The sequence below is a fragment of the Aquarana catesbeiana genome, linkage group LG03 (genome assembly GCF_042186555.1).
Source record: "Aquarana catesbeiana isolate 2022-GZ linkage group LG03, ASM4218655v1, whole genome shotgun sequence".
In the NCBI taxonomy this organism is placed as follows: Eukaryota; Metazoa; Chordata; class Amphibia; order Anura; family Ranidae; genus Aquarana; species Aquarana catesbeiana.
In genome coordinates, this window is record NC_133326.1 from 539,148,598 (window position 1) to 539,174,646 (window position 26,049).

Below are 26,049 nucleotides of genomic sequence, written 5' to 3' on the forward strand. Positions count from 1 at the left end.
TTATAGGTATTGGAATTTTCTTTCAAATTTGGCTGTTAGTGAATGTAACGAATACAAATTTATCCAAAGTTATGAACTATCCAAAATAATGAATGCCGCTTCTAAACAAATGGAACGTAACAAATTAATAATAATAAATAATAGTAAAAACTTTTTATTATTATTATTATTTATTATTATTATTTTGTTATGTTCCATTCGCTTAGATGCAATATTTATTATTTCAGATAATTCGTAACTTCGGATAAAATTCGTTACGTTCACTAACAGCCAAATTTGAAAGGAAATTCCAATACCTATAACTTAAACACTTTAGCCCTGGAAGGATTTACCCACTTCCAGACCAGGCCCTTTTTTGCGATACGGCACTGTGTTATTTTAACTGACAATTCGTATGATGCTGTACCCAAAAAAAAAAATGATGTCCTTTTTTTCCCACAAATAGACCGCCAACTTTGAACAAAAACAATATTTTTTACTTTCTACTATAATACATATCCAAAAAAATATATACATATATATAAAAAAAATATTCATCAATTTAGGCCAATATGTATTCTGCGACATATTTTTGGTAAAAAAAATTGCAATAAGTGTATATTGATTGGTTTACGCAAAAGTTATAGTGTCTACAAAATAGGGAAGAGATTTAGGGACTTTTTTTTTTTTTTTATTGTTTTTACTAGTAATGGCGGCGATCTGCAATTTTTAGCGGGAATGTGACATTGCGGCGGACAAATCTGACCCTAAGGCCCCATTCACACTTCAGCGTTTTGTAGCATGAAGCCTGAAGCTCCAAAACGCTGGAGGAGAAGAAATCAATTATTCTCTATGGAGATGGTTCAGATCTCCACTCCAAATCACCTGAAGCCAAACGCCTGAAGCTCAAAAAAGTTCTGGAGCTTTTTTTGTAGCTCAATTCGGGTAGATTTTGGTGTCTTTTCTGCTTTTTACATTGGTGACCTTTTGACCTGTACAAAATCGCGGCAAAATCATGGTAAAAACCGCATGACTTTCTGCCTGAAAATGATACACTCAGATGTGAATGCAGCAGTGACACTTTTTGGTGACCAGTGACACCAATACAGTGATCAGTTCTATAAAAATGCACTGATCATTGTATAAATGGCACTGGCAGGGAAGGGGTTAACACTAGTGGTGATCAAAGGGTTAAGTGTTCCCTAGGGAGGTGTTTTCTAACTGTCAGGGGGGTTGGCTCACTGGGAGTAGAGAGAGATCGCTGTTCCTGTTCACCAGGAACAGCTGATCTCTCCCTCCTCCCCTGTCAGAACGAGCAATGCACATATCTATCAGTGAATGTTGCCCACTACACTGCCCTGCACTACCTCTATTTATGTCTGATTCAATGGCATAGATAACCAGGGGGCTGGGTAATATTTACCACTCGGTAGACCATTGCATGTCATTGTTACATGATCACAATTGTTTTTGTACACAGTTGTACCCCCCTTACTCCCCTTTTGTACACAATTGTACCCCCTTACACACCATATGGATTAAAATCACACCAAGATGACAGATGTCTGCACTGCAGTGATACCAGATCTACATCTAATGAACCCAGTTAATGATGGACAACACTGAAATAAATTACTAGAGTCTGTCTTTGAAAGAAACTGCTTATGGGGACTTTGCCATTTCTATGGAAGCAAACGTTCTAGAATTCACCTTCTCCCACAGCATTGTATCACTAATTAGGTGGAGAGGAGGAGAGTTTGAGAGGGGATTTACTGCAATTCCTTATAATATCCCAGTCTGTGTATAGGGCAGTACAGGGATAGAGAGGACCAGTCTATGTACATGGCATTAGCAGGAATGGAGAGGACCAGTCTGTATATAGAGCAGTACAGGAATGGAAAGGACCAGTCTGTATATAGAGTAGTACAGGGATGGAGAGGACCAATCTGTGTATAGAGCAAGAGAAGCAAAATGATACCCCAGCTCCACTGCCAATATGATGATCTATGAACTGTGATCCGGTGCTCTAGCCAGGTATGTTCAGGCCCCAAAATGCAGTACTTGAATCAGAAAAGGGCTGGTGACTCAGATGCCCTTGAATAAAAGTCCTTTATTGGGTTACATGGGCACACGGGTACACGGGTACAGGCTACGTTGATGCGTTTCAGCTAAGAAGCCTTCATCAAAGCATACATGTTTGATTTAAAAACTGATATTAGCACTCAAGCAGCTGGAAGATCACATCACATATCGCCCCCTCAGTTCTGATCCCACAGCAACTATACAACAAAAATTGTTACACTTATTGGATGAAGGCAAGGAGATGGGTGTTTTTTTTTTTTTATATCAAACAGGTTTTTATTGAATTTTTACTGCATACATAAAATGATTACGGTAACATAATGACATGGTATCCTTGTAACTGTTATCATATCTTAAATAAAGAGAACATTGAGTATATGTATATCTGTCTCGTATTATTGTTCCAATAATATACATATTTAACTTGCATGAATTAACAACCCATACTCATATCTATTAAGTCACTCTGTGTTTATATAACAATACTAGACACAGGTAGAGGAGTCTCGGAGCCATCTGTCCCAGATCTTATTATACTTAGCTGGACAACCTCTATTAATGTATATACATTTCTTATATGGTAATGAATTATTTATCTCCACCTTCCATTCCATCACCCCAGGAGGCGCCCTCCTCATCCATTTCCTGGCTATGACTTTTCTTCCTGCAAATAGTGTTTCGGATAAAAAGGTTTTGGTGTATTTGTCTACTGTGTCTGAGACTATGCCCAAGAGACATTGTTTAGGGTCTAGAGTCAGGGGGGAGCCCATTGTATCATGTAAGAATGCCACAACTTGCTCCCAGAAGCCTTTTATCTTGGGGCATGCCCAGAGTAGATGGAAAAAGGTGCCCGTTTCTCTCTCACACATCTGACATATGACAGTTTGTGTACGCTTGTATCTGGCCACTCTGAGGGGTGTGAGATATGCCCTGTGTATGATATAAAGCTGTGTCAGTCGATCAGAGAGTTTAGGATACACAGTCTTACAGGCCTCTAATATCTCACCCCACTCCTCTTCCTCCATCAATCCCACTTCTCTCTCCCATCTCGGTTTAATATTATATGCAATTTTAGTAGCTACAGGGGTTAAAAGTAGGTTGTAGAAGGCTGAGATCAATTTGTGGGAGTCTGTGCTTTTAATTATAGCTATTAGAACATTAGATGCAGGATCAGGATAGGAGTTTGGGAATTGTGATTTTATCGCATGGCGAATTTGTAAGAATCTAAAAAACATTTGATCCTGTATTGCAAATTCTTCCTTAAGTACATCAAATGTTTTAAGTTGTCCATCTTTCAATATATGGTGTAGGTAAAATATTCCCTGTATGGACCATATGAAAGTGTCATTTATTTTATTAAGCTCTGGGAGATTTTTGTTGTGCCATAGTGGTGTGTAATCATTGAACTGTGGAATGTCTAATCTGGAAACTGCCAAGTTCCATATTCTCCTATAGTGGTGGAGCATGGTATGTCTTCCTTCTCCTGGTTCCATCCCTCCTAGATCTGCTGCTATTGCATATATCGGGTCTTTGGTATATTGCGCCCATTTCGGGCATATGAGTTTGAGGAATCTCTCGCTGTCAGTTTTATCTAGATGGAAACGTTGGGATAACTGTGCTGCAATGTAGTATAGGTTAAAATCAGGCAGGGCCGTACCCCCAAGATCAGTTGGGTTTTTAAGGGCTTGCCATGCTAATTTATGCCTATTATTGCCCCAAACAAATGACTTTAAAAGGGATTCTAGAGATTTAAAATGTTTTAGTGGTAAGTAAATAGGGGTGTGCCATAAAACATAAAGTATCTTGGGCAATAGGATCATTTTGATTAAATTTATACGACCCCAGACACCCAATGGTAATTTGGACCAGATCCGTATTTTATTTTTAACTACGGACTTGAGAGGTTCTATATTTAGGGAGACATAATCTGCAGGGGATCTGGTTATATGTACCCCCAAATACTTAATAACATCTGTTCTCTGTAGCGGGAGACTGGTTTGAGACTCTGGGGGTGGAAAGCTATCAATTGGTAGGATTTGGGATTTATCCCAATTAATTTTCAGACCTGAAAATTCTCCAAATTGTTCTATCATGTTGAGTGCATTGTGTAGTGAAGGGCCTGAATCTGCTAGGTATAATAATGTGTCGTCTGCATACATGCTAATCTTTTCCGTCAGAGTGTCCATTTCTAGTCCCCTAATCTCTGGATTTGCACAAATGGATATTGCCAGGGGTTCCGCCGCCAGGGCATATAACAATGGGGATAGGGGGCATCTCTGCCTTGTGCCTCTGCTGAGGTAAAAAAATTCAGATGTCCATCCATTAGCTACTACTTTGGCCCTAGGTGCCTGGTATAATAGTTGAACCCATTTGATAAACTTTGGGCCGAACCCATACCCCTCCAAGCATCTCCATAAGTACCTCCACTCTACCGAGTCGAAGGCTTTTGCTGTGTCTAGGGTCACCACAACCCGTGTACCAACTTCTTCATGTGTAGCCTGTAGGTTAATGTAGAGTTTCCGTAAGTTGAACGATGTGTTACGTCCGGGCATAAACCCGGCCTGATCTGCGTGTATTAATGTTAATATTACCTGATTTAGCCTGATAGAGAGTACTTTGGCTAATATTTTAATATCAACTTGTAGGAGTGATATTGGGCGATAGGATTCCGGTAATCCCAGGTCTTTTCCAGGTTTAGGGATGAGAACTATGGTGGCCTCTGTCATAGATGGGGGTAAGGTTCCGATTTCAAATAAGTGATTATATAGCTGTAGTAATTTAGGGGCTAATACTTCACTGAATTGGGAATAAAATTCAATTGGGAGTCCATCCGAGCCTGGAGATTTGGATCTAGCAAAGCTAGCTATAGCAGTTAGTATTTCATCTACCGTGAGTGGTGCTTCTAGTAATTCTATCTGTTCTTTGGTTAGTTGTGGGAAAATCACCTTTTCAAGAAAGAGGGACATGGAATGGGTCTCATTGGGGACTGTCGTTGTATATAGGTCTGTAAAGAAGTCTCTAAACATTGATGTTACTGTGGGGGGTCTGTAACCTCTTGTCCTCCTGGGCCAAGTAGTTTAATAACCGCCGGGGGTCTGTCCTCGCTATGTACTAAGTATGCCAACAGTTTACCCGCCTTTTTCCCCATGTTCAAACATTTTCTGTTTGGAGAAAAACATCTTTTGTCTGGCTTTTTGGTACTGTAACTGGTTAACCACTCTAGTTTGTAGTTTAAGTTGGTCTGCATTTACTGATGTCGGGGTGTTGGTGTATGTTTATTCAGCAGAGGACAAGTCCTCCAGCGCCTTACCGAGGGCACCAGAGGAGTCCCTCTTAATTTTGTTAATAACAGTTATCAGTGTATGTCTAGCAAATAGTTTAAAAGAATCCCATACTGCAGCTGGAGATGCTGATTCATCATTTTCTACAAAGTATGTTTTCCATTTATCCATAAGCTTGTTATCTTCTGGTAGAAGAGAGAGCCAGAATGGGTTTAGGCGCCAAGTGCGTGGTGGCTTTGCTACTGGAATGCTTAATGTAATAAGGGCTATGGTCCGATAGCACCCTAGGGCAAAACATTACCTCCAATAGCCTTGGGGCTAGTCTACGTGAAATAAGTATAAGATCTATACGGGACATAGACCCATGAGAGGATGAAAAACATGAGTATGACCTAACTCGTGGGAAAATGTGCCGCCAAGTATCTACTAAATGGAAGGTGGAGACAAGTTTAGAAAATCTAGTTTCGGTGGGGACATTATGAACAACTGAGGCCGTTTGTAGTTTGTCCAAAGATGGGTTTAAAGTGACATTAAAGTCTCCCAACCATATCGCTGCTACATTCGGATGGCGGGTCATAAATGATATACCTTCCTGGACTGTGGCAACATTAAATGGAGGTGGTACGTAAAAGGCCATCAAGAGCAAAGGTTCACCATACACTTTAGCATGGATAAAGACATAACGGCCTTGTGGGTCAGTAATTAACTCGTACAGTTCAAAATGTACCGATTTGGCGATTAATATGGAAACTCCCCTGGAGTGGGACGTGTGGGTAGAGTGATACGCCCACCCCACCCATGGCCTTCGGAGTGCCATCTGAACCCTGCCCTCTATATGGGTTTCCACCAGTGCCACTATTTCGGCACGTTGTTTCTTAAGGAATGTGAAGACCGCCGCGCGCTTAAATTGTTCACGGAGGCCCCTCACATTCCATGTAAGAAATTTCAAAGATGCCATTGGGAAAACTTCTTAATCATTAATAAAGTATTTATAAAAAGCAATTTGTTATCCATATATAAGGCACATAATTTTCTAACTCTCAAACCCGTCTGACCTAGTTGTATGGCATATAACACGTAAGTACATTTCCAGAAATCCAACACATGTGATGTTACCTGTTTTCTATCACAGATATGCACAACAGAGCATAACCAAACTTTAAACCTTTGAACTCCCACCCCCCTCCCTGCCCTACACTGACCCAAACTTGTGTGGGCATAATCCCTTAACTGATTATGAACTGGGAAACATGCTAATTTCTTATTGAGCACTAGAATGTAGAGCAGTTGGTTGAGTCCTCGGAAGGTAAATAGCATGAGTAATATCAACCATATCGCTCGTATAATGGATAGTATGATTTCTCGATCTTCCTGCTGCCGTTTGGCTGTGACAGCTATGTTCCAAGGAGTGTTCCAATGCTCATGATGTTTCTTCCCAGAACTATGTGGGGTAAAGTCTCGCTGCACGGTGCATGTTAACTGTAGGATTTTGTCTTTCCCGAGCTCCAGAAAGAACTTTGACTCTTGCACTGTGGGTATCCGGGATTTATGTTGTAGATTTGTGCTGGCTAGAAACAGCTCCTGGCCGCGGCCATCTCAAGAATTCAGGATTAATCAGTCAGCCTGTTGAGGGTTAGCTCGTCTTTCCAGCCAAGCAATCACCTCCTCTGGATCCTCAAAGAAGACTGCACGGCCGTCATGCTCCACTCTGAGACGGGCTGGGAAGATCATTGAATACTTATATTGGAGGTTTCTTAGCTTACGCTTGGCTTCTGTAAAGCTTTGGCGGCGACGTTGTACCTCTGCGGAGAAATCGGGGAAGACGGCCACCTTCACGTTTCCCACTGGAATATTGCCTTTCTCCCTTGCCATTCGTAAAGCAGTGTCTCGATCTTTATAGTTAAGAAGTTTAGCTATGAACGTGCGGGGGGGAGCACCCTGCGGGGGGGGTCTCGCTGGCATGCGATGTGCCCGCTCCACCGCAAACATAGGGGAGAAGACTTCTCTTCCATAAGTGGCAATCAGGAGATTTTCCAAGAATGTGGTAGTGTCCTTACCCTCAGACCCCTCCGGCAAGCCTATCAGGCGTATATTACATCTGCGCAGCCTGTTCTCCATATCGTCTTGCTTTATAAGGAGTTGTTGTATTTGTCGTTGTACACGGTCTGAGGATGTTTGTAGGGGTGGAATAGCATCTTCCACCTCGCTCAATCTGGTCTCGGTTTCTTTTACTCTTTCTCTGAGTTTTTGAAAGTCTTGTCTGATTAGGGAGATGTCCGTTTTGACTTCCTCTATTTGCGTCGTGAGAGAAGTTCTACAAAAGTTGATCGCTTCAAGGAGTTTGTCGGTGTCACTCGTAGTGCGTTCTTCCTCCCCAACCCTCTCAGCAGTTCCGTCTTCCTCCGTGTCCTCCTTTTCATGTCGGCGGTATTGGTCAAGTTTTGCTGCCGCTGCTTTTTGTGCTTTAGATGGTGACATACTGTAGGTATCCTGGAGGGTCGCCCCTCTTCTCTCTGGGATACCGGCAGTCTGGAGCTATGCCCTGCAAGCTGTAGGGAGCTGAGTAGGTAGCGTTTAGATGGGAATATCAGAGCTGCAGGCTGTATTCGCAACACAGGTGGATCAGGTAGGTGTGCCAAGATGGCCGCCGGTCACCATACCTATGCCGCAATCCAGGCCGGTTACGGGCGTCAGTCTCCCCAGGTCTCTGATGTATAAACAGGCCAGTAATCAGGGGGGTAAGTGGAATCCAGCTGTCTCAGGTATTAATCTAGTGTCCGTGTACCTGTATATTGCAGGAGATTTCAGGCAGAGCCGCAGGCGAGGAGGACCAAGATGGCCGCGACCTCCGGTGGTAGGTCGAAGCCGCGGTCTAAATTTATTGTGCCGCCGAGCGGGAGATCGCCGCTCCGTTCGGGCCGTCGCGCGCTCCCCCCTTCTCAGGAACTAGATGTTTCAGTCCCTGATGTCCCGGGGAGACATTCCAGCCTGTTGCTCAGTGCCAGCAGTCCAGGATTAATTAATAAATAGGAGTAATAGACGGAGCTCGGTGTCCACACGTCCTACTCCATGCTGTGTCAGGCCACGCCCCCCCGAGATGGGTGTTTTAGACCAAAAAACTTTAGATTATCTCATGGTCATACATCCCATTACTCCGGTTTTTCACCATCTCCCCAAAGTGCACAAACAAGATAATCCATTAAAAGGTCGCCCCATAGTTACCGACATAGGATCACTATTGGAGAGATTAGGAGAATGGGTTGATCAATTTCTTCAACCGCTTGTTGTCCGGGGTTCATAAAGGACACTGGACATTTGTTAGCCCACATGCAGGAAATTTTTTGGTCCACAGAATGCATCTGGATCACCATAGATGTTAGATCTCTGTATTCCTGCATTCCTCACTCTCTAGCACTGTTAGCCATCAAACATCATCTTTCATGCTACAGTGGTTACAGTCTTGATGTACGTGAGTTTATTTGTAGAGCATTAGAGTTCCTCCTGACACACAATTTCTTCATGTTTGATGAAGGATACTACATTCAGAGTCAAGGTGCGTCCATGGGGGCTAAATTTTCCCCCTCTTTGGCGAATCTTTACATGGGCTGGTGGGAAGAATCCACTTTATTTGCCCATGGTAACCCATTCAAAACCAACATCGCCTGGTATGGTCGTTTCATTGATGATCTGATTGTAGTATGGCATGGATCGAGTGGTGACATAGGTGACTTTATGAAATATATTAATACCAACTCCCTAAACCTGGAGTTCACCTGTGTGCACCACCTGACCCAAATAGACTATTTGGATTTGACCTTGATGGGGCATCCAGATAACAACACAGTGACTTCCAGAACTTTTAGAAAGCCCTGTGCAGGAAATTCCCTTTTATTGGCCAATAGCTGTCACCCCAGTCACACCATCAAGTCTTTGCCTACTGGTGAATTCATCAGGGCCAGGAGAAACTGCTCTACAGACAAGGATTTCTTGCAAGAATGCACAGCGATTCAAAAGCGACTCAAAGAAAGGGGCTATAATAAACGATCAATAGCTAGACGTCAAAATATAGCATTTCATAGAGATCGGGTGGAGATGATTCAGAATAGTGGCACAAATAAACATAAACAGTGTAGGGATTACCATAGGAATAAAGTTAATTTTGTCTTTAATTTTTTCTTTAGAATACAACAAAATCGTTGCGATTCTTAAAGCGCATCTCCCCATTTTGTATGCTGACAAGGATCTGTACTCTGTTATCCAGGGCGGTTGTCAATTTTCCAGTAGAAGGGCCCCCAGTCTGGGAAGTATGTTGTCACCCAGCTTGTTTTGCTCCCAGAAGTCAAACAAATCGCAGACCTGGCTTTCCACTGTAGGTTCCTACATGTGTGGCCACAACACCTGTAGGCATTATGTCATAGACATAAAAAAAAACACCTCAGTTTTTTCTTTTTCTATCAAGAAAACACATACCATCAAACAGTATATAAACTGCAACTTTAAATCGGTGGTATATGTTATTCAGTGTAGTGCCTGCAGTCTACAATACGTTGGGTGCACTATGGTGTCCTTTTATGAAAGTGCAGTAAAATACCGCTTTTCAGTTCTCAGGCATTCTCAGAGGAGATCGCTCTCCTCTGAGTGCCTGTTTATGAAAGTGTGTAGATCGCTTCTCATGTTGAGTTGAGGAGCGATCTACAAACGTCGGGAACTCCTGAGAATGGCTCCTCTCACTATAATCTCGCGTGATATAGCGGGATTACAGTATGAGGAACCATAAAATACAAAAGTTTAACACAAATCAGCACACATTATTCCCCAACATATTAATAAAATAATAAAGTTAAATTCCCCCTACACAATATACATTAACCTAATTATAAAAAAAACATTGTTTTTATCAATATTTAAAGATCATACATGTCCCTATTTAAATGTGAATGGTGTATAGTAAATGAATGTAATGCACATATGTAATGCAGCTATACACCATTCATATAAATGCAAAATACATTTATAATCATTAAAAAAATAATTTTAATAAAGTATACAAGTATAAATATTTATTAATAAATTAAAATAAAATATATTTCATAATTGATAAACATAAAAATTGATAAACTGGTGCAATGCGAGAACACTGCGAATCCACTGCAGGTTCCCGCATCGCACCGACTCGCATGTCAGTTCACACTGCCATATGCGAATCGCTGGGGAGTGTCAATACATTGTTAACGACACCCCCAGTTCAGCTTGCATATCGCACTGCGAACTGACAGTCCGGACATGAATCGGATCGCATATGTGTGAACACACATGCGATCCGATTCTGGTCCGAACAGAAAAAAGGGTCCTGTGCGTGTTTGCACCGAATGCGGTGCGATATCAGCCATACTATCTGTACAGCTGATATCGCACCGCACAGACATCGCATGTAATGTGAATGGCAGTGTGCTGCGAATAACATGCGATGCCTGTGCGATGTCCGGCATCGCACAAGTGTGAACTGGGCCTAAAAGTTAACAACACCCCCAAATCAGTTCGCATATCGCAGTGCAATCTGCAAACTCGGACAGTAATCGAATCGCATGGGTGTGAACACCCATGCGATCCGATTCTGCTGTGGACCAAAAAAAGGGTCCTGTAAGAGTTTAGTCCGAGGGCAATGCAAATTTAGCAATACTATCTGTATGGCTGAAATCGCATCGCACAGAGATCGGATGTGAGTTTGCACTGCAGTGCGGTGCGAATCACATCCGATCTCGGACACCGCAGCAGTGGGAACTGGCCCTAAATCATATTGCATTTGCACCAAAATGGTACAGGACCCTTTATTTGGTCCGCACTGGAATCGGATCGCATGGATGTGAACACCCATGCGATCCGATTCCTGCACCATTACATAGTTCGCACTGCGATCTGTGAAATGATCTGGGGGTGTTATTAACTTTACATTGACACCCGCAGTGGTGCGCAGATGTCAATGTAGGTGCGATGTGAAAACCCACACAGGAATGTATATATGTATATATATATATATATATATATATATATATATATATATATATATATACACACACTATATCCTGCTGGTTTTGGGGTGTGTAATGGTGGGGAAGGTGTGCTCTGACTGGTGAAAGAAAGAAGTCAAAAGACTTCTTGCTTTCTCCAGAATATCAGTCAGTTTCATGCTTCTCACTCTGATTCTCCACTTCTGAAATGGTGAATCAGAAAGTGAGAATTCTGTCACAGATCGCCAGTGAGGTGCTGAGATCGCACCTTCATAAACTGGCCGTTTCTGTGAAGTCAGTTACAAATTCTCACTGTGCTGAGATAATCAGCGGAGAACATGTTCTCCGCTGATTATCTCAGTTTCATAAACTGGTAATGAGCTGAGATCAGCGGTGAGACTCGGGATCGCCGCTGATCTCAGTTTCATAAAAGGACACCTTTATGCCCGTTGAGAGTTAGAATCTTGGAACATGTGAATGACACTACAAATATTAATGCTAAAAGTATCTCAAATGTGTCAAAACATTTCCAGGAATTCTATCATGGTAATCATGACACTTTTTCCTTTTTTGGTGCTGAACAGGTTAAAAAACCCCCAAGAGGAGGTGACATCGTATTTTGCTCAAGCGTGAAATATGGTGGATACATACTGTGACAGACTCACCCGGGACAGAGGCTATTGGAGGGAACTGAACGCAAGCCCCTTGCCCACCGATTATGGGCCCTGGCATTTGGGGGAATGGTGCTCTCTGTGAGCTGTATGCCTGGGGACCCTGGGGTTGGTGTTACTTTGGATTCAGCTCCATGTCCCCCCAAAACACGCAGACTCTGGGAACCCTTTATATGCCATATTAGAGTGGTGACTGATTTATATCGTTGGGACTCCTACTGTTAAATGCCAATGTCATCAATTCCAGCTACCTGTTTGTTGTCTGCTATAATGTGTTTATTGTAAATAAGTCTAGTGTGGCTCTAAAAGTCTTTTCAGCCATTGTTGTTTGTGTTAATTAACTCTGTTACTGTGTGAAGCTCGGTGACCACAAGTCTGGGCAAAAGGTCATGTCTCAGTCACCTGGGCTGTATAAAGGATTAGATAATTAGCTCATGTTAATTAGGTTACAGTTGTATTGTTAGAGGAGGTTCCAACAGCATATAAAGTCTTGTAATTTTGATTCTAAATAAAACAGTTCATGTTAGCATCTAAGCAAGTCTCGCCTTGTTTTATGCTTGAGAGCGGTTGGAATATCTGATATCTGTATCCAGACTACAAGGAAGTAGTATACTGACGGAAGCACTCAAGCGGAGTGTGGGACGTTCCGTGACATTGGTGGCAAGAATTTTTCTGCAGTCTGGGACATCCAAACCTCCACCTGGATCCAAGATCAGGATAGCAGACTTCAGTCACCCCAGCGGAGATATGGACCTGGCAGCAGAGTTCCCGGGGCTGCTGCGGGTCATCCTTTCAACCTACACCAGGACTGTGTCTGAGGATGAATACCTGGAGCTTAGGCAGCAAATTCGGGTGGAGCTCTGGATTGGAGCCCTCCAGCTCGCTGGTATAAAACAGGGCAAGTGCTTTCCAACCCAAGAACAACGGGCCAGTGCCTAATGGGCATTGCGGATGGCATTCCTGGGAAAGCGGCCCCAGGAGCAATGGGTGACTGAGTTGGACAGGCTGGTCCAGCAGGAGATAGAGCTGGACAATCATTATCGGGCTCTGCAATGGCACGCAGAGGAGGGATATTTAGGTGAGACAACTGAATGCTCTCCGGAGGGATATGACTTTGGAGGCCCTGGATTGCTGTGGGAGAGCCTTACAGATCATTTTGTGTTTGGCGATGAAGGGGAACCTGTCCTTGAGGACCTGCGAGAATATAGAGAGGCTATGCTTGGTCTTGCAGGGGTCTCAGAGCTCAAACCTGATCTGGACCATTTGCTAAGGAAGGAACAGCATCTGGAAAGGGCATACAGGAAACTGTAAGAACACGTTCAGCAGCATGCCAGAGAATCGGCAGTGGAAAATCTGAAGATTGCCGTCCCCAAACCTGAAGTGCTGACCACAGGGCAGAGCTCTGCTAACCTCTGCCCAGCACTGATAACATCTTCTGGGTTCCATGGACAGGAGATGGTGAACCTCTATCCCCAGACACCAGTTATAGAGGTAGGGGATTTAATAGACTTTTCTGCTGAGGAAGAACAACCTGATGAGCCTCCAGCTGAAGATCTGGTAAATGAACAGAGGGTCCAGAACCTCTGCCCCACACTTTTAGCAATTCCAGAGACTCTGGATTTAATAGATGTTTCTGTAGAGGAGGAACCACCTAGCAAACCCCCAGCAGAAGTGCTGGCAACCGGACAGAGGGTCCAAGACCTCTGCCCCACACCTGTGGCAGTTTCGGAGGCTCAGGGTGAGAAGGTGGCAATCACATCCCAGCAGCAGATACAGGGGGAGAAGGCAGAGGAGGTGTTTGTTGTCCCTCCCCAACAGTTGGCCAGGGTGGAGGAAGCGGCCTTTCCTCCCCAGCAAAGATCCGTGCATCTGGGAGACAGTACCATAGACATGTCGTCCCAGCAGCCAGATGAGGGAATGGAAAAGGAAGCAGCCGGCTCCCCTTTCCAATGGCAGCTACACAGTTTGTGAGTGGAAGAATCCAGCCTCCTGCCCCAACGGTTAGCCGGAGCGGAGGATGCGGAGTCCCCAGCAGTGCTGGCAACAGAGCAGAGTGCTACCAACCTCTGCCCAGCACCGGCAACAGCTGTGGAGTTCCAGGGAGCCGGGGCAGTTGGCCCCTCTCTCTGACGACAAGCTGATGTAGTAGAGCTGCTACTCCCAGCTGACTCGCTGGCAACAGGGCAGAGCACCGCTGGCCTCTGCCTAGCACCTAGTGTCTCTCTACAGCTTCAGGAAGCAGGGGTGATCGGCCCCTCTGCCCAGCAGCAGACCGAGCCCAGGAATGTTAAAAACAATCCACTTGAAGCCCTGGCAGCCAGACAGAGAGTAAATGACCTCTGCCCCACACCTACTGAGGTCAACTATTCCTTGCAGCCAAGAAAGGAGATCATGCGGGAAGACTATGTGAGTTCACTCTGCCTGACTAACGCATGTCCAGACCAGGTGGAGGTCTGGGACCTTGTTAGTCAACCTTTGATGGGGGAGAAATGTGACAGACTCACCCGGGACAGAGGCTATTGGAGGGAACTGAACGCAAGCCTCTTGCCCACTGATTATGGGCCCTGGCATTTGGGGGAATATGGCTCTCTCTGAGAGCTGTATGCCTGGGGACCCTGGAGTTGGTGTTACTTTGGATTCAGCTCCATGTCCCCCCAAAACACACAGACTCTGGGAACCCTTTATATGCTATATTAGAATGGTGACTGATTCATACCATTGGGACTCCTACTGTTAAATGCTAATGTCATCAATTCCAGCTACCTGTCTGTTGTCTGCTATAATGCGTTTATTGTAAATAAGTCTAGTGTGGCTCTAAGAGTCTTTTCACCCATTGTTGTTTGTGTTAATTAACTCTGTTATGCCCCGTACACACGGTCGGATTTTCCGATGGAAAATATCCGATCGGAGCGTGTTGTCGGAAATTCCGACCGTGTGTGGGCTCCATCGGACATTTTCCATCGGATTTTCCGACACACAAAGTTGGAGAGCAGGAGATAAAATTTTCCGACAACAAAATCCGATCGCGTCAATTCCGACCGTGTGTGGCCTGTTCCGACGCACAAAGTGCCACGCATGCTCAGAAGAAATTCCAAGACGGAACAGCTCGTTCTGGTAAACTTAGTGTTCGCAATGGATACAGCACTTTCGTCACGCTGCAATGTTAAAAATGGTTTAATACAGCGCACTCTCTTCTTCTTTATAATGTGACAAGAATTAAGTAGTTTTGCTGCTCATATTCACACACACTTCTCACAAAGTTTTATTTTTGTTTTTTTATTTGGATTCCCTGAATATATTGTTATTAGTTGTCACATCTGACAGAATTTTTTTTTTTTATTTAATTTTTTTGGGGATTTTAAGCCTTTTTTTTATTTAATGTTTGGATTTTTTCAAAGGCTGATCTTTGTTCAATGTTGTTTTTATTTTTAATACAGAATATTTTTGTGTGTGTTTTGTGTGTGAAGTTACCCCAACACCATTGATATCTTTTATTATTTAATCTCAAGGAGATTGTTTGGTGTTGGTGTCCCTTGTTCATTTCACATTGTATATTTGAAATGTACCTGAATCCTCACAAAAAAACTGTCCTTTTTGAAGTAAAACACATAGGAGAGTATAATTCAAAACAAAAATCCTTTATTAAGGGATCAGAACCAAACAAAGAGGAAGGCAACACTGGCTCAACATGAGAAATTAGCGAAGCCTGGGACCCCCACGGCAGACATCAATTCTTGAACATCAAAATTGGTGGCCTGAGGAGTCCATATGTAAGGGAGGGCAGTCTGGTCCGGGATTCTCAGAGATCCGGATAGCAGCAGATGACATGTGTGTCCCCAGGCTGTGGTACTACAAGAGGCTGCATTTTTTGGCCGACCAGACTGGATCCAGGGTCCTCACTTTCTGGTCTTCCTTTCACGCTTCATTCCCGGCTGTGGCTGTGCAGTTGGAGATGTGGCAGGAGGAGGAGTAGGACCTGGAGGACTGTGAGGACCTGGAGGAGAGGGAGGACAAGGAGGAGGACCTGCAGGAGGAGCAGGAGGACCATCGCAAAGGTGTGTCTGAGCTGTCATTTGGCCCCTCATACCTTTGTTAAGAGCCTCCAATATGAGCGCCTCACACAAGACTTGTTGGCCCTCCTCCATCCTCTGCATTTTATAGGCAATGACGGCAGCAATGTCCTCCTCCACGGTCTGTGGTGCTCCCAGGACCTCTGTAGCCCTCCAAAAGAGTCCTCCGGTAGCCTCCTCTAGGGCACTCCTCCTACTGCCACTTTCTCTTTTCAGGGGGGGTGGAGGGACCTGCAGATAAGCCAGCCGGCTCGGCCCGGCCACCTCCTGGCTGAGACTTCCCTGTGTATGAAAAAGGGACATGGTTTTAGTTGTTGCTTCATCAATCACAATCCTAAATTAGTACTCCAAACTAACATCTAGTTAACATCATTGATTGGACAAGCAGAAATATTTAGAGGAGTGCTATACCTGGCTCAATCTGGGCTCCTCCACATGTTGCCTGGAAGGCCCAGGTTGGGCGTCAGAAGCCTCAGCCGGGGGGGAAGGAAGCGTGGAAGGAAGACTGGAGAGGGATGGAATGGGTTCAGTCTGGCCTGCCAGAAAATGCAGCCTGTCGTAGTACAACATCCTGGGGACATAGATGTCATCTGCTGCTCCGGATCTCTGTGAATCCAGGACTTTCTTGCGCTCCCTTAGATATGTACTCCTCAGGCCACCAATTAATATCTTTAAATAGGTGATGTCTGCCGTGGGGATCACCTGCTTCACAATTTCACACAATTGCACCAGTGCTGCCTTCCTCTTTGCTTGGTTCTTGAAATGGGGGTGGTTAATCTCCCACAGACAGGGCAGCTCCCTTAAGATATCTATGAATACTGACATGAAGTCATTGTCTTTCACTAAGATATCCATGTTCACTGCAAGACACAACACAAGACAAAGCCTAATGTCAGACAAAACTCTCCTAATCTTGTTACAATATAGGCTTCAATGTAGAAGCAGTATAGGCACAAGTTTGTCTCTTACCTTCGTTCTTACGATCGGCGCGTCCAATGCTCCTTCCTCCGCTCACAGATCGTACGTAATACGCGCGCGTGTTACGCTTTATACACACTGCGCATGCGTGTAACTCCGCCCGCCCCTGACGTTCTTTCTAGTCTATTCCCCGCCCCTTTTCGTTCGGCGCAGTGGGTGAAGAGCACATGGCGGAGTTAGAGCAGGTGTGTGCTAATTATAGCAACGAGGAGGAGGAGGAGGAAAGCCCGGATCCGGACACGTCCCGATCCAGAAGGAGACGTTTTAAGGCCACAAATATGTCCTTTGGGGAGATGTTGGAGATGGTCGACATCATGAAGAAGTCCGACTATGACGGAAAGTATGGGCCTTACCCCAACCCCAACATCAGAAAGGCAAAGATCATGGCGAAAGTGGTCAAAAGCCTTCACAAGAATTTCGGGGTACAAAGATCGAAAGATCAGCTCAGGAAGCGGTGGTTGGACCTGAAGTTAAGAGAGCCAGAGCAGTACCGAAAGATCCGGAGAGTGCTGCAAAAGTAAGTAGTTGTGCTGTGTTCCTATTCTTTCTGTCTTTATTGCGTTCGTGCTGCTCCATATGCTTTTCTTAATTGTACAGTTTAAAAGGGCAACTTTAATGTTCATGGGCCCATTATTCGTTCGTATCAAACATTTTTCTTTCGGCCTCTAAAACACCATTGTTTAGGCCATATGCATTTTCCCACATTTTTTTTGGGCCTACTTGGATGCCAAATATTTATTTGTGTAGATGGGTTTGTTACTAGAATGAAATGCCAACTAGATTCTGTGTAAGGAGAGGACACTGAGCAGCTGTTTTCACATCTGGACACTGGAGCACTAGTGTGGGACACCAGAACACCATTTTTATTAGGGGGCCACATAGGTGCTCCAGTGTATACTATAGGGGGGTCTCCATCTGTGAAGCTTGTACTAAACAGGTAAAGTATTGCAGCTTGACAAAGGCCAATAAAAAAAATACATCTTGGAACTCGGCTAAAATAGACAATTGTACCCCACTTCCAAGCAATGTTTCCTATTTCTAGTTCTGCCATCAAATATCTGTGTGCTAATTATACCATTTTTGTTTTACATAGGGGAGAAAAGACTCGGAGGACACCCCTCATCCGAGGAGACCAGAGACCCCCCACCTCTGGAAGAAGGTGAAATACCACCAACCCAAGAAGTGCAGGAGGAAGAAGAAGATGTGGTGGAGATTGGCACCACAACAGGTGAGTGTCTGCGACCACAGGCTCAGGTAAACGAGATGGATGGTGGCAGATTTTTGAGACCTGTTTTTGTTTTGTTTCTCTCTTTTTAGGTGATCGTGATGTTGTGGATCCAGAACGTTTCACATCAGAAAGTGCCCAGATCCTGATCGGGGAGATCATGGGGTGTAATGTCGAACTTCAAAACATACAGCAAAAAATCAATGATGTTATTAAAAAAAATAATAACATCATTGATGTTTTGGGGCGAATTTAAAACCCCACAAAATCACTTTTTGGATTGTGGTCCAATATTTTAAATTTTTTTGCAATGTTTTGAAAAGCCAAATTTGGAGGATGTGCCAACATGTGCTATCTGCCATCACGGGAGATCAATGGATGCGTTTTGGGGGTGCAACCCCTTCCTCAATTATAAAGTAGCGTTGAGGAAGGGCTTGCTCCCCCAAAACACGTCCCTTGATCCCCCCTGATGGCAGATAGCACATGTTGACATTCGTAAATTGGTGTACATTTTCCAAATTTGGCTTTTCCAGGGGTGATTTCCCCCCATCTGAGCGCTATATCAAACCCAGTTCCTAAATACTGATGTCTGATATAGCCTTCAGGTTTTACCTAATGTGAACTTTGTAAGTTCAAGTTTTTTGGCTTTCTTGTTGGTTTTACACAGGCCTGTTTTATCTGAAATGGACATTTCGATTTTTGATAATGCTACTGCAAAAATTGTTATACAACAAACATGTTGGTTTGTTTTAAAAACCTTTGGTAAATGCACATGTGATTGTGCAGGTATAAAAAAGTTGCTTACTCAAGAATGTGTGGATTATTGTCTCAACACTACAATACAACACTTTTGGGGTGATGTAATTGCTGTTTTCTGCAAAAATGGGTGTTATTTCCTAAGGGCAAATCCTCTTGGCACTACAAGTGCAGTTTCAGTGCAGTTGCAAGTGCACTTGTAGTGAAATGTGTTTTTGAATTTAGGAAATAACAGCCAACAGTGCTTTGTATAAGGTTACACAATCACGACATTTTCTGGACTCAACACATTTCTGTCAGGGTCAGCTAAAACAAACACAAGCAGTAAATGTCCACCAAGAATTTCTTTTTTTTTTTATTATAAAAAGGCTTCACAGATTTGCTGGCATATTGATAGCCCCCCTACCCGCAAAGAACTCCAGGTAGCGTAACCAGACATCACGGGCACTCAGGGAGGGTAAGCCAGGACGGCCACTTTCAAGCGCCGTCAGTGTGGTTTGATGTAGGATTCCGGCCTCAGGCCCAACTGAGCCAGCATAGTTGGCCGAATGTTTCCTTAAAAAGTTATGGAGAACACAGCACGCAAGTATAATATGGTTCAGTTTATACTCCGCCATATGGATGGGTGTCAGAAATAGTCGGAACCGGCTGGCCAGGATTCCAAATGTATTCTCCACCACTCTTCGGGCTCTGGCCAGCCGGTAATTAAAAACCCTCTGTTCCGGGGTGAGGGTCCTCATTGGGAATGGCCGCATCAGGTGGTCCCCCAGCGCAAACGCTTCATCAGCAATGAACACAAATGGGAGTCCTTCCACATTGTCCTCTGGAGCTGGCAAGTCCAAGCTGCCATTCTGGAGACGCCTGTAGAACTCCGTCTGGGCGATGACTCCACCATCGGACATCCGGCCATTCTTCCCCACGTCCACATACAAGAAGTTGTAATTAGCCGACACCACTGCCAACATCACTATACTATTAAACCCCTTGTAATTATAATAGTACGACCCCGAGTTGGGTGGTGGGACGATGTGGACGTGTTTCCCATCAATTGCCCCTCCGCAGTTAGGAAAGTCCCACCGCTCGGCAAAGTGGGAGGCCACAGTCTGCCATTCCTGTGGCGTGGAAGGAAACTGTTGATGAAAAAACAATAAACATTACTATTTTTACTCTGAAACATGGCAAGCAGATTATACACAAACATTATGGGGCAACCTCCAGATAGCATTTACTAAGGGGAATTTAACAACGCCAAAGTATAAGGTACACCTATCATATTCCCCCCCCCTCTCATGGGCCATTTCTAACATTATAGGGGGTGTGTGTAAATCTTGGACAGGTAACCCTCTTCACTTCATTGAGAGATGAATGCCTAAATAATGGGTATTACTTTGAACAGCCCCTCCTGGCAGACCACTGGACAGGTAAGAAGTGTCTGAATACAAAGATATAAATACACACTGTACACATTTGAGGACATTTGGACATTCTGCTATTACCTATCAAGATAATAATAGGATACAAAAACTTTAAACAGTACCATTGGAAAGTATACAGGCAGGCCCTTGCACTACATGCTTTGGGGAATTCATCCATAAATCTGACCACAAAAGAGATGGGTATAGTGTGTATGGGTTTGGCAAAGTCAGCAGATAGACGATTGAGGATACATAGAGAATTGGGATCAGCTGACTTAGCAGTTGGGGGAGGGAGGGTTACTAAGAATTATTTGGGGACATCACAAAAAAAAAGCCTCTGCCACTCTGCCTGAATTTAAATCAAAAATAACATTTCCAAACATTTTAGGGGGTGTTTGGGGTAAAGCACTACTATGGAGCTGATAAAATACATTGTTAAGTGACTACATGAGGTGAATATAGGGCCAGGAGACACCATGCTGGGGAGGTTAGTGAAGGGCAAATATGTATGAAGGACCTAAAATAATAATTACATAAAAATCCAGCATGCAAGAGGACAAAGGGGACATTCACAGCATATTACAAGCATGGTAATTAGGGAATGAGGAAAGAAATACAATATATTAGCAAACATTCAATACAATAAAATGTGATATAAAAGGATAAAAATCTTACCTTCATATACTCCTTCTGCAGGACCTGGATGATGGCAGAACAGGTCTCTGGGATAATGATCCCCAGAGCCTGGGGGGAGATGCCTGTCGAGAACTTCAAGTCCTGCAGACTTCTCCCTGTCGCCAAATACCGCAGGGTAGCGACCAACCTCTGCTCCGGAGTGATGGCTTGCCTCATGCAGGTATCCTGCCTGCTGATATAGGGGGTCAGCGAAGCCAGCAAACGGTGAAACACGGGGTCCGTCATCCGGAGAAAGTTCCTGAAATCATCAGGATTATTCTCACGGAGCAAAGGCATATGAGAGAACTGGTCACGCTGAAGCAACCAATTCTTGGTCCATGAACTCCTCCCCACCCTGTTCATGGACTGGACTTGTGTCAAGGTCAGGACCCCAACACCAAGCCCCCGCACAGCACGAACTCTACAAGGAGTACGCATACGAAACATGGCTAGAAAACGGTCGGCTGCTCAGAACGAAGTAACAGAACCCATTGAAGAACAGCAAGGCCTGTGAAGAGCGACCTGAAAAACAGCAACGAGCGGGCAAGATCGCACAGAAAACTCCGATACGAACTGACTGCACGCACTGAAGAGCAGATACAAACCCACAAGCACAAACTGAACGGCAGAAAACGATCTGAAAGCCACGAGTCTGAAAAAGCGCGAATCGTCTCTCACCAAACTTTTACTAACACGAGATTAGCAAAAGGAGCCCAAAGGGTGCCGCGCTTGGTTCTGAACTGGCCTTTTCTAGTCTCGTCGTACGTGGTGTATGTGACCGCGTGGTTGGCGACAATTTTGTGCGACCGTGTGTAGACAAAAAAAGTTTGAGCCAACATGCGTCGGAAAAAATCCTAGGATTTTGTTGTCGGAATGTCCGAACAAAGTCCGACCGTGTGTACGCCCTATTACTGTGTGAAGCTCGGTGATCACAAGTCTGGGCAAAAGGTCATGTCTCAGTCACCTAGGCTGTATAAAGGATTATATAATTAGCTCATGTTAATTAGGTTACAGTTGTATTGTTAGAGGAGGTTCCAACGGCATATAAAGTCTTGTAATTTTGATTCTAAATAAAACAGTCCATGTTAGCATCTAAGCAAGTTTCGCCTTGTTTTATGCTTGAGAGCGGTTGGAATATCTGATATCTGTATCCAGACTACAAGGAAGTGGTATGCTGACGGAAGCACTCAAGTGGAGTGTGGGACGTTCCGTGACACCCCCCCCCAATACTAGAAAACCGTATGGTATGAACGATAGGATGGATATAAATCTTTTTTTAGCATAATCGCATTTTTCAATATAGTCGCATTGTTTGATACATTTATCGCAGCATTTTGAATATGCTTTATTTGTTCATGATATGTCTCTCATATGCCTGCTGTGCTTCTCTCTTTCTTTTCTCCATGTGTTTGTAATTGCTTTGATTGCCCTGGTTAGGATGCACCCGCCCCATTTGGAGTGCTTACTCTGCTATAAATATCAGTTTTTAAATCAAACATGTATACTTTGATGAAGGCTTCTTAGCTGAAACACGTCAGATTAGCCTGTACCCATGTAACTCAATAAAGGACTTTTATTCAAGAGCATCTGAGTCGCCAGCCCTTTTCTGATTCAAAAATTTGTATAGAGCAGTACAGGAATGGAGAGGACCAGTCTGTGTATAGAGCAGTACAGGAATGGAGAGGACCAGTCTGTGTATAGAGCAGTACAGGGATGAAGAGGACCAATCTTTGTATAGAGCACTAGTACAGGAATGGAGAGAACCAGACTGTCTATAGAGTAGTACAGAGATGGGGAGGACCAGTCTGTATATAGAGCAGTACAGGGATGGAGAGGACCAGTCTGTGTATAGAGCAGTACAGGAATGGAGAGGACCAGTCTGTGTATAGAGCAGTACAGGAATGCAGAGGACCAGTCTGTGTATAGAGCAGTACAGGAATGGAGAGGACCAGTCTGTGTATAGAGTAGTACAGGAATGGAGAGGACCAGTCTGTGTATAGAGCAGTACAGGAATGGAGAGGACCAGTCTGTGTATAGAGCAGTACAGGGATGAAGAGGACCAATCTTTGTATAGAGCACTAGTACAGGAATGGAGAGAACCAGACTGTCTATAGAGTAGTACAGAGATGGGGAGGACCAGTCTGTATATAGAGCAGTACAGGGATGGAGAGGACCAGTCTGTGTATAGAGCAGTACAGGAATGGAGAGGACCAGTCTGTGTATAGAGCAGTACAGGAATGCAGAGGACCAGTCTGTGTATAGAGCAGTACAGGAATGGAGAGGACCAGTCTGTGTATAGAGCAATACAGGAATGGAGAGGACCAGTCTGTGTATAGAGCAGTACAGGGATGGAGAGGACCAGTCTGTATATAGAGTAGTACAGGGATGGAGAGGACCAGTCTGTATATAGAGCAGTACAGAGATGAAGAGGACCAATCTTTGTATAGAGCAGTACAGGAATGGAGAGGACCAGTCTGTGTATAAAGTAATACAGGGATGGAGATGACTAGTCTGTGTATAGAGTAGTACAGGGATGAAGAGGACCAGTCTGTGTATAGAGTAGTACAGGGATGGAGATGACCAGTCTGTGTATAGAGTAGTACAGGGATGAAGAGGACCAGTCTGCGTATAGAGCAGTACAGGGATGAAGAGGACCAGTCTGTATATAAAGTAGTACAGGGATGAAGAGGACCAGTCTGTGTATAGAGTAGTACAGGGATGGAGATGACCAGTCTGTGTATAGAGTAGTACAGGGATGAAGAGGACCAGTCTATGTATAGAGCAGTACAGGGATGAAGAGGACCATTCTGTATATAAAGTAGTGCAGGGATGGAGATGACTAGTCTGGTCCTCTCTATCCTTGTACTACTCTATACACAGACTGGTCATCTCCATCCCTGTACTGCTCTATACACAGACTGGTCCTCTCTATCCTTGTACTACTCTATACACAGTCTGTGTATAGAGCAGTACAGGGATGGAGAGGACCAGTCTGTGTATAGAGCAGTACAGGGATGAAGAGGACCAGTCTGTGTATAGAGCAGTACAGGGATGAAGAGGACCAGTCTGTATATAGAGTAGTACAGGGATGAAGAGGACCAGTCTGTGTATAGAGTAGTACAAGGATGGAGATGACCAGTCTGTGTATAGAGTAGTACAGGGATGAAGAGGACCAGTCTATGTATAGAGCAGTACAGGGATGAAGAGGACCAGTCTGTATATAGAGTAGTACAGGGATGAAGAGGACCAGTCTGTATATAGTGTAGTACAGGGATGGAGATGACCAGTATGTGTATAGAGTAGTACAGGGATGAAGAGGACCATTCTGTATATAAAGTAGTACAGGGATGGAGATGACTAGTCTGTGTATAGAGTAGTACAAGGATAGAGAGGACCAGTCTGTGTATAGAGCAGTACAGGGATGGAGAGGACCAGTCTGTGTATAGAGTAGTACAGGGATGGAGATGACCAGTCTGTGTATAGAGTAGTACAGGGATATAGAGGAACAGTCTGTGTATAGAGTAGTACAGGGATGAAGAGGACCAGTCTGTGTATAGAGTAGTACAGGGATGGAGATGACCAGTCTGTGTATAGAGTAGTACAGGGATGAAGAGGACCAGTCTGTGTATAGAGCAGTCCAGGAATGAAGAGGACCAGTCTGTGTATAGAGTAGTACAGGGATGGAGAGGACCAGTCTGTGTATAGAGCAGTACGGGGATGGAGAGGACCAGTCTGTGTATAGAGCAGTACAGAGATGGAGAGGACCAGTCTGTGTATAGAGTAGTACAGGGATGAAGAGGACCATTCCGTGTATAAAGTAATACAGGGATGGAGATGACTAGTCTGTGTATAGAGTAGTACAGGGATGAAGAGGACCAGTCTGTGTATAGAGTAGTACAGGGATGGAGATGACCAGTCTGTGTATAGAGTAGTACAGGGATGAAGAGGACCAGTCTGTGTATAGAGCAGTACAGGGATGAAGAGGACCAGTCTGTATATAGAGTAGTACAGGGATGAAGAGGACCAGTCTGTGTATAGAGTAGTACAGGGATGGAGATGACCAGTCTGTGCATAGAGTAGTACAGAGATGGAGAGGACCAGTCTGTGTATAGAGTAGTACAGAGATGGAGAGGACCAGTCTGTGTATAGAGCAGTACAGGGATGGAGAGGACCAGTCTGTGTATAGAGCAGTACAGAGATGGAGAGGACCAGTCTGTGTATAGAGTAGTACAGAGATGGAGAGGACCAGTCTGTGTATAGAGTAGTACAGGGATGAAGAGGACCATTCTGTGTATAAAGCAGTACAGGGATGGAGATGACTAGTCTGTGTATAGAGTAGTACAGGGATGAAGAGGACCTGCCTGTGTATAGAGTAGTACAGGGATAGAGATGACCAGCCTGTGTATTGAGTAGTACAAGGATGGAAATGACCAGTCTGTGTATAGAGTAGTACAAGGATAGAGATGACTAGTCTGTGTATAGAGTAGTACAGGAATGAAGAGGACCAGTCTGTGTATAGAGTAGTACAGGGATGTAGATGACCAGTATGTGTATAGAGTAGTACAGGAATGGAGAGGACCAGTCTGTGTATAGAGCAGTACAGGGATTAAGAGGACCAGTCTGTGTAAAGAGCAGTACAGGGATGGAGATGACCAGTCTTTGTATATAGAGTAGTACAGGGATGGAGATGACCAGTCTGTGTATAGAGCAGTACAGGGATGAAGAGGACCAGTCTATGTATAGATCAGTACAGGGATGAAGAGGACCAGTCTGTGTATAGAGTAGTACAGGGATGGAGATGACCAGTCTGTGTATAGAGCAGTACAGGGATGAAGAGGACCAGTCTATGTATAGAGCAGTACAGGGATGAAGAGGACCAGTCTGTGTATAGAGTAGTACAGGGATGGAG

The 26,049-nt window shown here is 44.3% G+C and overlaps 1 protein-coding gene across 6 annotated transcripts in view; it reads right to left on the reverse strand.

The window, feature by feature from the left end:
* The window catches only part of ABCC9 (ATP binding cassette subfamily C member 9), a 220,390-nt gene that overhangs the window by 193,781 nt on the left and 560 nt on the right, over nucleotides 1–26,049 (reverse strand). The gene's annotated exons all lie outside the window — the stretch shown is intronic.